Genomic DNA, 12225 nt, shown 5'->3' on the forward strand with positions numbered 1-12225 from the left:
TGTTTTTGTGTGTGTGGTTTTTTTTTTTACTTTTATAAAAACTAAAAAAAACTATAAACTGAACGTTGCAGATTAGGGTCTCTCAAAATGTGATAGTCATCACATCCTCCGAGACCCCGAGACCCTGTGTACGTGTGCCTACGACTATGCGGTGCTGTACCCTATGCTAATACTCAACTAGTGTGTGATAGCGTTCAAAAGAGTAACCAATGCAAAGACCAGGTTGGTCAAGACAGGCGGGACAATAAAAGCGGGTGTCACGCCTAAATCCGTGCTTTCTACAGACATGACATCCTCTTTGGGGTGTTCTTTGGGTAGGGGCACCAGAGAGGACATGCGGAAAATGCCTCTGCCTTACTGCATTTGCGTTGGGAAGTTGGGCCAGAGCACCGTCTGGAAACAGAAGGGCTCTGATGATCTCTTCCTGGAATTTAAGGAAGGATCCAGTTTGTCCTGAAGCTCTGTATAGCACATGAGTGTTCAGCAAAGCCAACTGAAATAGGTATACAGACACTTTTTTATACCAGTGTCTGGCCTTATGGGCAATTAGGTATGGCGCCAACAACTGGTCGTTGAGGTCCACCCTCCCATATTGAGGTTATATTTGTGGACACAAATACAGCCTTGTTTACTCCCCATCAAGTTGTCTGTGTTGATGAGTCCCTGATTAAGTTAAGTCTGGCCACTTGTCATTCAAACAGTATCTTCCCAGCAAACGTGCCAGATACGGGGTCAAGATGTATAAGCTCTGTGACAGGGCCACAGGCTATACATGTAACTTTATGGTTTACGAGGGAAGAGATAGTTCCATAGAGCCGGAAAACTGCCCTGACTACATAGGGAGCGCTGGTAAGATTGTGTGAGACTTGGTGTCTCCCTTATTCGGAAAGGGGTACCACTTGTATGTGGACAATTATTACACAACCGTGGCACTTTTTAGTCACTTGTTTGATCATCATATTGGCGCATGTGGCACCGTGCGATCTAATTGCCGTGGCTTACCCCAGCGGCTTGTAGATTCCTGTCTTAGGCTGGGGGAGAGAGCCTGCTTGAGATGTAATAATTTGCTAGCTATGAAGTGGAGGGATAACAAGAATGTTTTCGTTCTTTCCTCCCTTCACGCAGACACGACTGTCCAAATTACTACGGCGACTGGTGTTGTGGAGAATAAGGGCACTGATGATCAGTGCCCTGATTATCTCTACAGGTTGCCCCTGTGAGGAGATGCCTCTGATCGGCTCTTCTCTCCTCACACTCTGAGGAGCTTTCTTTTGGTGGTATTTGATCACCACTGTGTTTTTTTATTTTTTGCACTAAAAACAAAAAAATCTTGAAAATTTAAAAAAAATACAATATTTTTTACTTTCTGCTATAAACACATCCAATAAAAATGTTTAACTACTTGCCGCCCACCATATAGCAAAATGACGGCGGCAAAGTGGTTTCGATACCCTGACCGGACGTCATATGACGTCGCCAGGATATCAAGCCGCTGCGCACCCCTGGGGGCGCGCATTGCGGTGGTCATTGTTGTGGTGTGTCAGTCTGATACACAGCAACACCGATCTAGGTAAAGAGTCTCTGATGGAGACTCTTTACCACGTGATCAGCCGTGTCCAATCACGGGTGATCACATTGTAAACAGGAAGAGCCGTTGATTGGCTTTTCCTCACTCGTGTCTGTCAGATGGGAGTAGAGGAGAGCCGATTGGCTGCTCCTCTAACAGTAGAGATTGATTATCAGCGCAGCCCCCCCGAGGATGCCTACACTGGACCACCAGGGACGCCACCAGGACCACCAGGGATGCCACCACCAGGTATGCCACCCTGGACCACCAGGGATGCCAATCAGTTCCCACAATGGATGTCAATCAGTGGCCACAATGGATGCCAATCAGTGCCCACAATGGGCATCACTGATTGGCAGACATTAGTGTTTGACACTGATTGGCATCCATCGGTACCATCCATTAGTGTACATCAGTGCCACCTATCAGTGCCCATCCATGCCCATCCGTACCACCTATCAGTGCCCCTCCATGTCACCTATCAGTGCCCATCTGTGCTGCCTTTCAGTGCCCATCAGTGCCACCTATGTGTACCCATCAGTGCTGCATATCAGTGCCACCTATCAGTGCACATCAGTGCCGCCTATCAGTGCCCCATCAGTGCCGCATGTTAGTGCCCATCATCAGTACCACCTCATCAGTGCCACCTCATTGGTGCCACCTTATCGGTTCCCATCAGTGCCGCCTTATCAATGCCCGTCAGTGCAGCCCCATTAGTGCCCATCAGTGAAGGAGAAACAAAAAAAATTTTTTTTTTCAAAATTTCCGGTCTTTTTTTATTTGTTTAGCAGAAAATAAAAATCCCAGAGGTGATCAAATACCACCAAAAGAAAGCTCTATTTGTGGGAACAAAATGATAAAAATATAGTTTGGGTACAGCGTTGTATGACTGTGCAATTGTCATTCAAAGTGCGACAGCGCTGAAAGCTAAAAATTGGTCTGGGCGGGAAGGTGTATAAGTGCCCTGTATTGAAGTAGTTAAAGCATCAAATTTCTTCATACATTTATGCCAATACCTGTACTTATTCTGCTACATGATTTTGGTAAAAAATTTCCAATAACGTATATTGATTTGTTTATGCAAACACTATAGTGTCTACAAACCATGGGATATATGTATGACATTTTTATATTTTTTTTTTTTATACTAGTATTGGCGGAAACTACAACATTGCAGCAGACAATTGGACACTTTTTCAGGAACCAGTAACACTAATATAGTGATCAGTGCTAAAAATATGCACAGTCACTGTACTAATGACACTGGCTAGTGCTTTCACTAGGGGAAGAGATGGATTCTAGTCCCTGCTTTGCAGGAACACAGAATCCATTTCTTCCCTCCTGTTAGAATGGCGATCTGCCTTGTTTAAATAGACCGATCCCCATTCTGTGTGTATTACCAATGATCAGTGGGTGTCGGAGGACATTGAGTGGCCAGCACCTGCAGATCAGCTGAAGCGGCTCATCGGCAGCACACGTGCGTCCCCTTTAGGGGGAAGTGCAGAATCACGTATAATTACATGATTCTGCACAGGAGAGCCACCCTGTAGGAGTAAAACTGCTATGGGGTGCACAGAAAGTGGTTAACAAAAATATGTCCCACACATTTCAGTGGGATTCGCCGAATTTTAAACAAGTTTTATTGAACCATTGACAAAACTGAACCCAGGCACATTTGCTTCATCACTGCTGACCAGAAACAAGCATGCAGGGTCTTCAGTCTTTTCTTTTTACTTTACTTTTTGGCTGTGTGCTTGTTGCAGGTCAGTGACTTGCTAGGGATTAAAGCAAGGATCAAAAATACAACCCTACCAGCATTGATAGGGGTTAAAAGGTAGTTAGTGAGATGACCATGCTAGGGAGTGATCCTAGTAGTTCATTCCTGGGGGAAGGAAGGGCCAGGGTTCGATGTTCAGTCTCTGATCACCGGATGAAGAGGTAGCTCCCACCCTCCCACCCTATTATATGTGTTATAATGTTTATTATATGATGTGTTTTGGGATAAGTGGTAGCAGTTGGGGATCTTTGGAGGCATTAAAAAGTAAGGACAAGATGGCATATGTGGGGAACCATCATGGTATGGGATCCTCGGTTGATGCCAGTTAACCGAGGTTTAACTGGCATTGGGAGATGGGTATCAGTGTTGGAAGGTGCAGAGCTGTATTGTCCTCGAGCTGGCGAGCTGCGACTGGGGACCTTGTGCGGACATGCTCATAATAAGAAAATTTGGTCAGTGCCTTTAATGATCCTCAACATAGTTAAGATGTATCTGGGAGAGTATTGTTTTAAATAAAGGTCATGTTATGTTAATAAAATGGCCGTTGCAGCCAATTTACTCCAAAATGGGTGTTGTCTGGTTATTTAAGATGGTATGTAGGGGTATGGTATTTTAGGTAATATGCAGTTTGCATCTGCTTTACCATAGTCATGATAAAAACATGTTGGCAATTGTAGCTCTCCTATATATTCCTCTTACAAGAAGCTGCAGGCACATGGTCATTTTAATGCCATGTACACACGAGCGGAATGTCAGACAGAAAAAGTCCGACGTATATTCCTGATCGTGTGTATGCCCCATCTGACGTTTTACGTCGAAAATTCTGACGGACCTAGAAAGAGAACATGTTCTAAATGTTCTGAACCAATTCCTATCGGGGAAACTGCTCGTCTGTATGATGTTCCGAGGTACCAAAAAAAGACGCATGCTCTGAAGCAAGTACGAGACGGAAGCTATTGGCTACTGGCTATTGAACTTCTGTTTTCTAGTCCTGTCGTACGTGTTGTACATCACCGCGAATTTGGTGTGACCGTGCGTATGCAAGACAGCTTGAGCAGAATTCCATTGGAACTCAGTTGGAAAAACCTTCAGAGTTTATTCCGACGGGAAAACTGGTCGTGTGTACAGGGCATAATTGTCATATGGAAAATAAAAGGTTACAGGTATGGACCAAAATTTAGAGCAAGAATATGGGATTTTACATAGTGCCTTTTAATAAAAGTATATCATTTATATTCATGGCATAACATTTTAGGTTTCTGTTTGTTTAACCCATTTATATGACACATTTTGAAAGTTATAGCTTCAAAAGGTCTCACAACTCTGTCATCCTATAACTGCATATTTCAAATCTTTTTAATGCTAAACATTGTATAGCTACATACAGTATGTCTTTTTCAAAGCTTCTTTCCTCTGTAACAAGGACTTTTCTAAAGGGAAGTTATCCTAATCGAAGCATGCAGTATGCTTCTTTGCTGTCTGCGTTTCTAGGCTTCTAGAGGCCTGAAAGGATTGCACATGAATAAGCAAATAATCTGATTTTGTACGTACATACCTGTAAAACCCATTTCTTTGAGTACATCACGGGACACAGCGCATGTAATGATCTATCTGGGTTATGCACCACCTATAGGTGAATGGACACTGGCAGATCAATCAAACAGGAAGTCCTTCCCAATATAACTCCTCCTATACAGGAAATACCTTAGTTTTGTAGCAAGCAATAAATTCTCAGAAAGAGAGGAGGGACCCATGTGTCCTGTGATGCACTCAAAGAGACGGATTTCACAGGATAGTAAGTAAAAAAAAAAATCAATTTTCTTTATCGTACATCATGGGACACAGAGCAGGTTATAATCTTAACTATCTTGGATGTCCCAGGGCAATACACATGAGGGGAGGGAGACACAACCACAGAACCCGCCACCATTCAGGACCTATTCTGCTGCCCGTAACACACTACAGCCAAAGGCAGTATCCACCACGGTTCTGACAGTCACCTGGTAAAACCCTGTGAACATATGAACCAAAGACCAAGTAGCGGCCTTGCAAATCTTGAGCCACTGACACCTGTTGGTGGATAGGACAAGATAGCACAAGATGTGTCCACACACCTGGTAGAGAGAGCTCTCTAGAAAGAGTGGGAATTTGTCCTTTCAAACCATAAGCTTGAATGATTAACTGGTGGATCCAATGAAAAATAGTTGATCTGGATGCCACCTGCTAGAGATGGGCTGAACACCCCCTGGTTTGATACGTGCCAAAACTTTCAAACATTGCAAAAGTTCGGAGCCAAACAATGAACCTCATTAAAGTCTATGGGACCCAAACTGAAAAAATCAAAACTGCCCATTTTGAAGGCTTATATGCAAGTTATTGGCCATACAAAGGGTATGGGGTGTTATTGGCCATACAAAGGGTATGGGGTCATGGTATTGCTCTGAGGGACATGCATCAATGCAAAAAAGTATTTTAAAAAATATATTTTTTTAAATGAGCAGTGATTTAATGATGCTTAAAGTGAAACAATAAAAATGAAAAATATAGTGCCTGGGGGGTCCCCTTAGCCTGCCTGTAAAGTGACACATCTGGACCTTGTATAGAATCTGCTGCAGCAAAAATTACATTTATAAAAAAACAGTTCCCTGCAAGCTTTCTTTATTTTGTAAACACTGACTTGGGGAGCCAGTCTGTATCATGAGGCCACAATTTAGTGCACTCGGAACAAGATTAGAGATTTTTTGGATAAATTCTGGTGTCTGTTTCACAGACTTTGGATAGAAGTAACAGGTGCAGAAAAATTGGTTTTGGGTGTTGGTGGTGCCTTCACACCAAAACCCTATAGAGGTACTGTTGATGAAAGCAAGAATTGGCCTTGCTGTAAAAAATTGAAATGATATGCCCCGGTCAAACAGTGGCAGAACAACTGGACTTTGGGTGTTTCTTGTTGCCTTTACACTGTAACCCTTTAGAGGTAAGAAAGTTGGGTGGGAGAGCTTATGCAAATAGAAAGTGGCAGCACAGTCCCCAAAAATCAACATTGCCTTTACACTGCTTTGGGTGTTTCTTGTTGCCTTTACACTGTAACCCTATAGAGGTAAGAAAGTTGGGTGGGAGATCTTATGCAAATAGAAAGTGGTGGAACAGTCCCCAAAAAAAAATATTTAAAGAGCATAGAGTATATGCCAAATTTTCCTTACAGTCAACAAACTCAAGAAAGGTGCTAGGATTGACACATTTCACCCAGATTGGGCTTCTTCAGGAACCACTTGAAGTTCACATAATATATTAACAGAAAGAGTTGTTTTATGGTGACAACCAAGGGATTGTCATTGCTTCCTTTTAGGCTGTCCTTGCGGCATGCTGTGTTGCGTTCTTGGCCATACATATAGCTGATACAGTTTATGACCCATTTTGCTGACTGGTGGTATTCCATCCAAGGTTTTGACCATGATCCCCTTTCCTCACTTTGTCTTGGTTCTGTGGCCCTTGATGTGGGCTCCCTTTCTAGCCAAATATAATCACCATAAAACAACTCTTTCTGTTAATACATTATGTGAATCCTGAAGGAGCCCAATCTGGGTGAAACGTGTCAATCCCAGAACCATTCTCAGTTCTGTTCACTGTATAGCAAATTTGGCAGGATTGTACAAATGTTTTTAGAATGTCTTTTTATACTTCTTCTATGGACTAATACATTTTGTTTTAAAATATATCTTTATCTTGTCTACTATTGGTTGTGGCATGTTAAAAGATCCTCCCTATTCCTGTGTCTCCTCTTGTGGGAAATGCAGGGATACTCTATGCTCTTTAACCCTATAGAGGTACTCTTGATGAAAGCAAGAATTGACCTTGCTGTCAAAAATTAAAATTATATGCCCCCGTCAAACAGAGGTTGAAAAAATGGGGTTTGGGTGTTGGTGGTGCTTTCATACCATAACTCTATAGAGGTTCTCTTGATAAAAGCAAGATTTGGCCTTGCTGTAAAAACTGGAAATGATATGCACCTGTCAAACAGGTGTAGAAAAATTGCTCCATGGGTGTTGAAACCTATACCAAAAAAATTCTTCAGATAAAATCAACACCCACAAAGATAGGCAGCTTAGACAGTCTTGCACAGATTCCATATCCCAAAAACATTTAATCGGCAACATCGGCATCAGGGGCTTGATAGCTGCTTGCTAATCCAGGAATGATTCATTTTGATAAATGTCAGCCGATCAAGGGAGTGGACAGACATGGTCTTTTATCTGTTTCAAAACCTCCAGCAGCACTGAATGCCTGTTTGGAAAGTACACTGGATGCAGGACAGCCCAGCAGCTCAGTAACCCAGTGGATCGTAAGTTGGAAAGCTCTCCATGTCTGTTTTCGCCCCACCATATGATGCAGGTGCTGCCGATGGGATGAGGAAGCTGACAGCCCTGGGCACCGAGGACTAAAGCATTTTTGAAATGCATTACTGAGGCAGCCCCCTTCTCCACCACTTCTCCTTTGACCAACAGAAGACTCAAAGCTAGCTTTTCCTTGAAACAGTAACCTACCAGAGTCTGGAAAGGCATTACATAAACTCCTCTTTAAGGTGTCCTCAAGATATTTTATCCTCTGCTACCTCTGTGGGGATGGGATGTGTTCCAAGACTTTCCCCTTGTAACCATGGTCAGGGAGGGCTGCCAACCAATAATGATCCTTCTCCTTGATGCCACAAATTCTCGGGTCCTTTTGCAGGCTTTGAAGAAAAAGGGAGCCCATGCACCGCAAGTTTGCGGAGGCATAAGAAGCAGAGTCCTCGTTGTCACTGAGAATTACAGTTTCTGGAACTACCTCTTCCCAACCACGTACTAACCCAAGGGTTCTGGGGACTGAAAACCATCTATTAATGTTTAACGTATGTTTTCCTCTGCTTCAATAGCACCAAAACTGCCAGAATACTTCTCCTCCTCCTCCCTCTCCTCTTGTATGTTTTTGTGGCATCGCAAGAATGGTGTCTGCATAAAGTGGGCCTTGAGATGAAAGGAAGTCCTCCTCTTCCTCCTCCTGCTCTGCCTCGAGTGCCCTGTTCATAATGCCACATAGAGTCTGCTCCAGCAGGAACACAAGATGGATTGTGTCACTGATGCATGCATTGTCATGCCTCACCATCCTTGTCACCTCCTGAAATGTTGATGGTACAGTGTGTAAATCAGCAGCCATTGGCACGGGAAAGAAAAGCCAAGGCGCCCTGACCCTGATGTTGTGCCATACTCACACAGGTACTCATTGACGGCCCTCTGCTGCATGTGCAGCTGCTGCAGCAATGCCAAAGTTGAGTTCCACCTGGTGGGCATGTCACAAATCAGGCGGTTTATGGACAGGTGGAATTCACGCTTAATTTCAGCCAATCGAACACTGGCTGTGTGTGACCACCTGAATTGGCTACAGACTCTTCTGGCCTGTGTCAGAAGATCTTGCAACCCTGGGTACCTGTTTGAGAAATACTGCACCACCATATTGAGGACATGTGTCAACTTTCCCTGTCAAAGGGTGGACAGGAGGTTAGTGCCATTATCGCACATCACCATTCCTGGCTCAAGCTGGCATAGCATAAACCACCTCTGGGCCTGCCCCTGCAGAGCTGAAATATTCTGTGGCTCCTGTCCCCTAGACAGACCAGCTGAAACACTGAATGGCATCTTTTAGCCTGACTCATTGAATAGCACCTTGAATGCTTAGGGAGTACTGGTGGTTAATAGGACAATTCAGCAGAGGAGGGCATGGAGGAGAAGGAGGAGGGGTGAAGCTGAGTAATCTTACATCATCACCACCAGCTGTATAAAGACACGGCTGCAAAACAAGCTCCAGCACTGAGCCCTGTCCTGCAGTCTTCCTAGTTGCAAGCAGAGTTACCCAGTGTGCTGTGAATGAAATCTGGCATCCCTGACCATGCTTGTTGGACCACATGTCAGCAGTAACATGGACTTTGCTTCTGACTGCCTTTGTCCAACAGTGCCACAACTTTGCCTTCCATGTGATAGTACAGAGCTGGAATGGCCTTACGTTCAAAGAAATAGCAACTGGGAACCTGCCATTGTGGTACAGCACATTCTGCAAATTCACAGAAGGGGGCAGAATTCAACAGACGAAAAAGCTGGAGTTGTAAAGCCAGCAACTAGTACAAGCTGGAATTTAGACACTGTGCATGTGGGTGGCAGTGACTGTTTTTTTTTTTTCACTGCAGCAGCTGGGGCAGATAAATTTGCTTCCTGAATTCTACAGCCATTGGTGTGCTGCTGGCAGACGTGCTGCAAGGACCTGTGACACCCTTTGCTATACCATCATCCTTCTCAGTGGAGGCTACTGAGAGGTCATGAGATATTGTGGGGGTAGACCTAAAGGTGAGGAGGAGAAGAATTGTGTCTGTTTTGTTTGGCTTTCAGGTGCTTTTGCCAATGAGATAAGTGGTGGGAGGTTAAATGCCTTGTCAAGCATGTGGTACCCACATGGCTGATGTTTTTGTCATGCTTTATCTGCTTGAGGCAAACATCTCCACAATGTGATGGAATAGGGTGGCAGCTCTTTACTCTTCCATGATGATTGCCTCTGGAGGACATCCTGCCTCATCAGGTGTGTGCTTCCCCCTTGCTTTCCTCCTCTGATCTATCTGGTACCCAAGTCGTGTCAGTGACATGATCATCATCCCCTCCATCCTCATCATCACTGGAGCCAACTTGGCAATATGTTACTGCTGGGGGAACATGACTGCCAATTTGTTCTTTATCAGTGTTCTCCACTCTCTGTAGGCAAAGCCTTCATGGCTTCAGCCAATCAGGGCTTTTTAATGCACTGTGTGGCATGCAGTGCATTGTGGGGCGTTCAGCGGGCCGAACTACTGCTACCGCCCTGCTGCTTTGGATGTTCGCCGAACGAGTGAACAACCAATGTTCAGGCTGAACTTATGCTCGGCCTGAACCGTTCATCCTATACTACCACCTGCCTTTCCTGGGTTCTTCTGGCAGCACAAACCAGGATTGCTGACTTGTGCCGACAATTCCAGTAAATCCTGACTGCCCAAACTGACTGTATGTATGCAGTTAAATGCAATCAAGGATGTATGCATTTCAATGCAAATACGCACGTACTGTATGTATTGGAAATAATTAGATGAAGAAAAACTTGGACTTTTTAGTCACAACAAAAGAAAAGTTGCAAAAGTATACATTTATTTACAAATAATGACAGAACATATATAAAACCACACTGGTAAAATAGATCAATGAGGAAAGCATAAAGCCACATATAACCGATTTATAACTACATGGAGTCTACCAACAGAGACATTTATTGTATAGTAACAGTGAATCCAGGAGCGCGGTTATTATGTATTGTATGTATGCAGTTCAATGCAAATATGCATGCAAGTATGCAGTTTAATGCAAATACTCAGGAGGTATTCAGTCTATGCCATACACATGTAGGTATGCAATTTACAATTAAACAGGTATGCATGCAATAATGTCATATTATGCTGCACCTGCCAAACTGCACTTGGCCCTCATACTAGTTCTGCAGGACTGTTCAAGTACATATGCATCCAATGCAGCCCGAATGCAGCCTGAATGCAGCCTTTATGCTGCTTCAGTGCAGCCTAAATTTAAGTTCCTGCAGATCAATTGCATGCTATTCTGGAGACATGACTCCTTTAAGTGCACTGATACCCATACAGTGGTGTATCAACAGCAGTTGTGCAAGCCCCCCAGGTTAAGCAGTAAGTATACAAATATGCCTTTATGCAAATTAAGCATCAATGCAGTATATAATTGTGTCCTGTGTGGTCACGCAGTTCTGCCATAGGCAGAACTCACACCTCATTATCCAACTATAATCTGTTCTGTGTCTCTAGAAGCCTTGCTAATCCTTCAGTCCACATGTGATTTAAAACATAAAAAATGGCTGCCCTTCTACTTCCTGCCTACACTGCACAAGAGTAGGCTATACCTCGTGCCCTCATGCCCTCTAGTAGCTGGATGAGAAACTGCAGCCCAATACTCCTGAGACACACACAGAGCAGACCCGGCCAGACCAAACAGCACACTGCCCCCAGTGGCCACTGGGAGAATGACCAGACCATCAGATGTCTATTTTAAAAATACTGCAAATGCAAAACTTACCATTCTCGCTTCAGGACTCTGAATCATAACAGCAGTCTAACCTATACTCATCATGACGAACTCTGTCATAAAAGACCTTCGAGGAATCAATTCCCCTTAATCTGGGGTCCACTCCCCTGGACCCATAAGGCTGCATTACAGGTAAACCTCGAAGATTATTCTCTCCTATCTAATAAGGCTTGGGTACCATCCATTTTGTCTGACAGCATTTCAAATGGATCAGATTAAAGTCCATGATTCTCAGCAGAACCGTTTTGGACCTCCAAGTATGCTCCAAGAGCACATGCAGCACATCAGTGACCACCACCATACAGACACTGTCCATTCACCTATAGGTGGCCCAGATAGTTAAGTGTAACGAGCCCCTTGCTCGCTCGGTTCCACTCTCCCGACACTCCTCTGCAGCTATAGAATCAGATTGCAACGTCTGATGGTTCGGTCATCCAATGCTCCAGGATTAGAACTTCAGCTATGTGCCGTTCTAACCCAGTTGTGATAGCTCAGAACAAACACCAGGCAGGCTGTATGTAAGTTCAAACAGGAATCCATCTTTATTGACAAAATACAGGCTTTTATACACTCAAAGTGGAAGTGCAGACCTCCTGCTCATATTACTCTAACAATACAGCTGTAACCTAATTAACCTAATTAACATGAGCTAATTAACTAATCCCTTTAGACAGCCTAAATGAGTCAGACATGACTGTTAGGCCAGACTGGCCGTCTTGTAGTTCAGA

This window comes from Aquarana catesbeiana, linkage group LG05 (assembly GCF_042186555.1).
Source record: "Aquarana catesbeiana isolate 2022-GZ linkage group LG05, ASM4218655v1, whole genome shotgun sequence".
NCBI classification, from domain to species: Eukaryota; Metazoa; Chordata; class Amphibia; order Anura; family Ranidae; genus Aquarana; species Aquarana catesbeiana.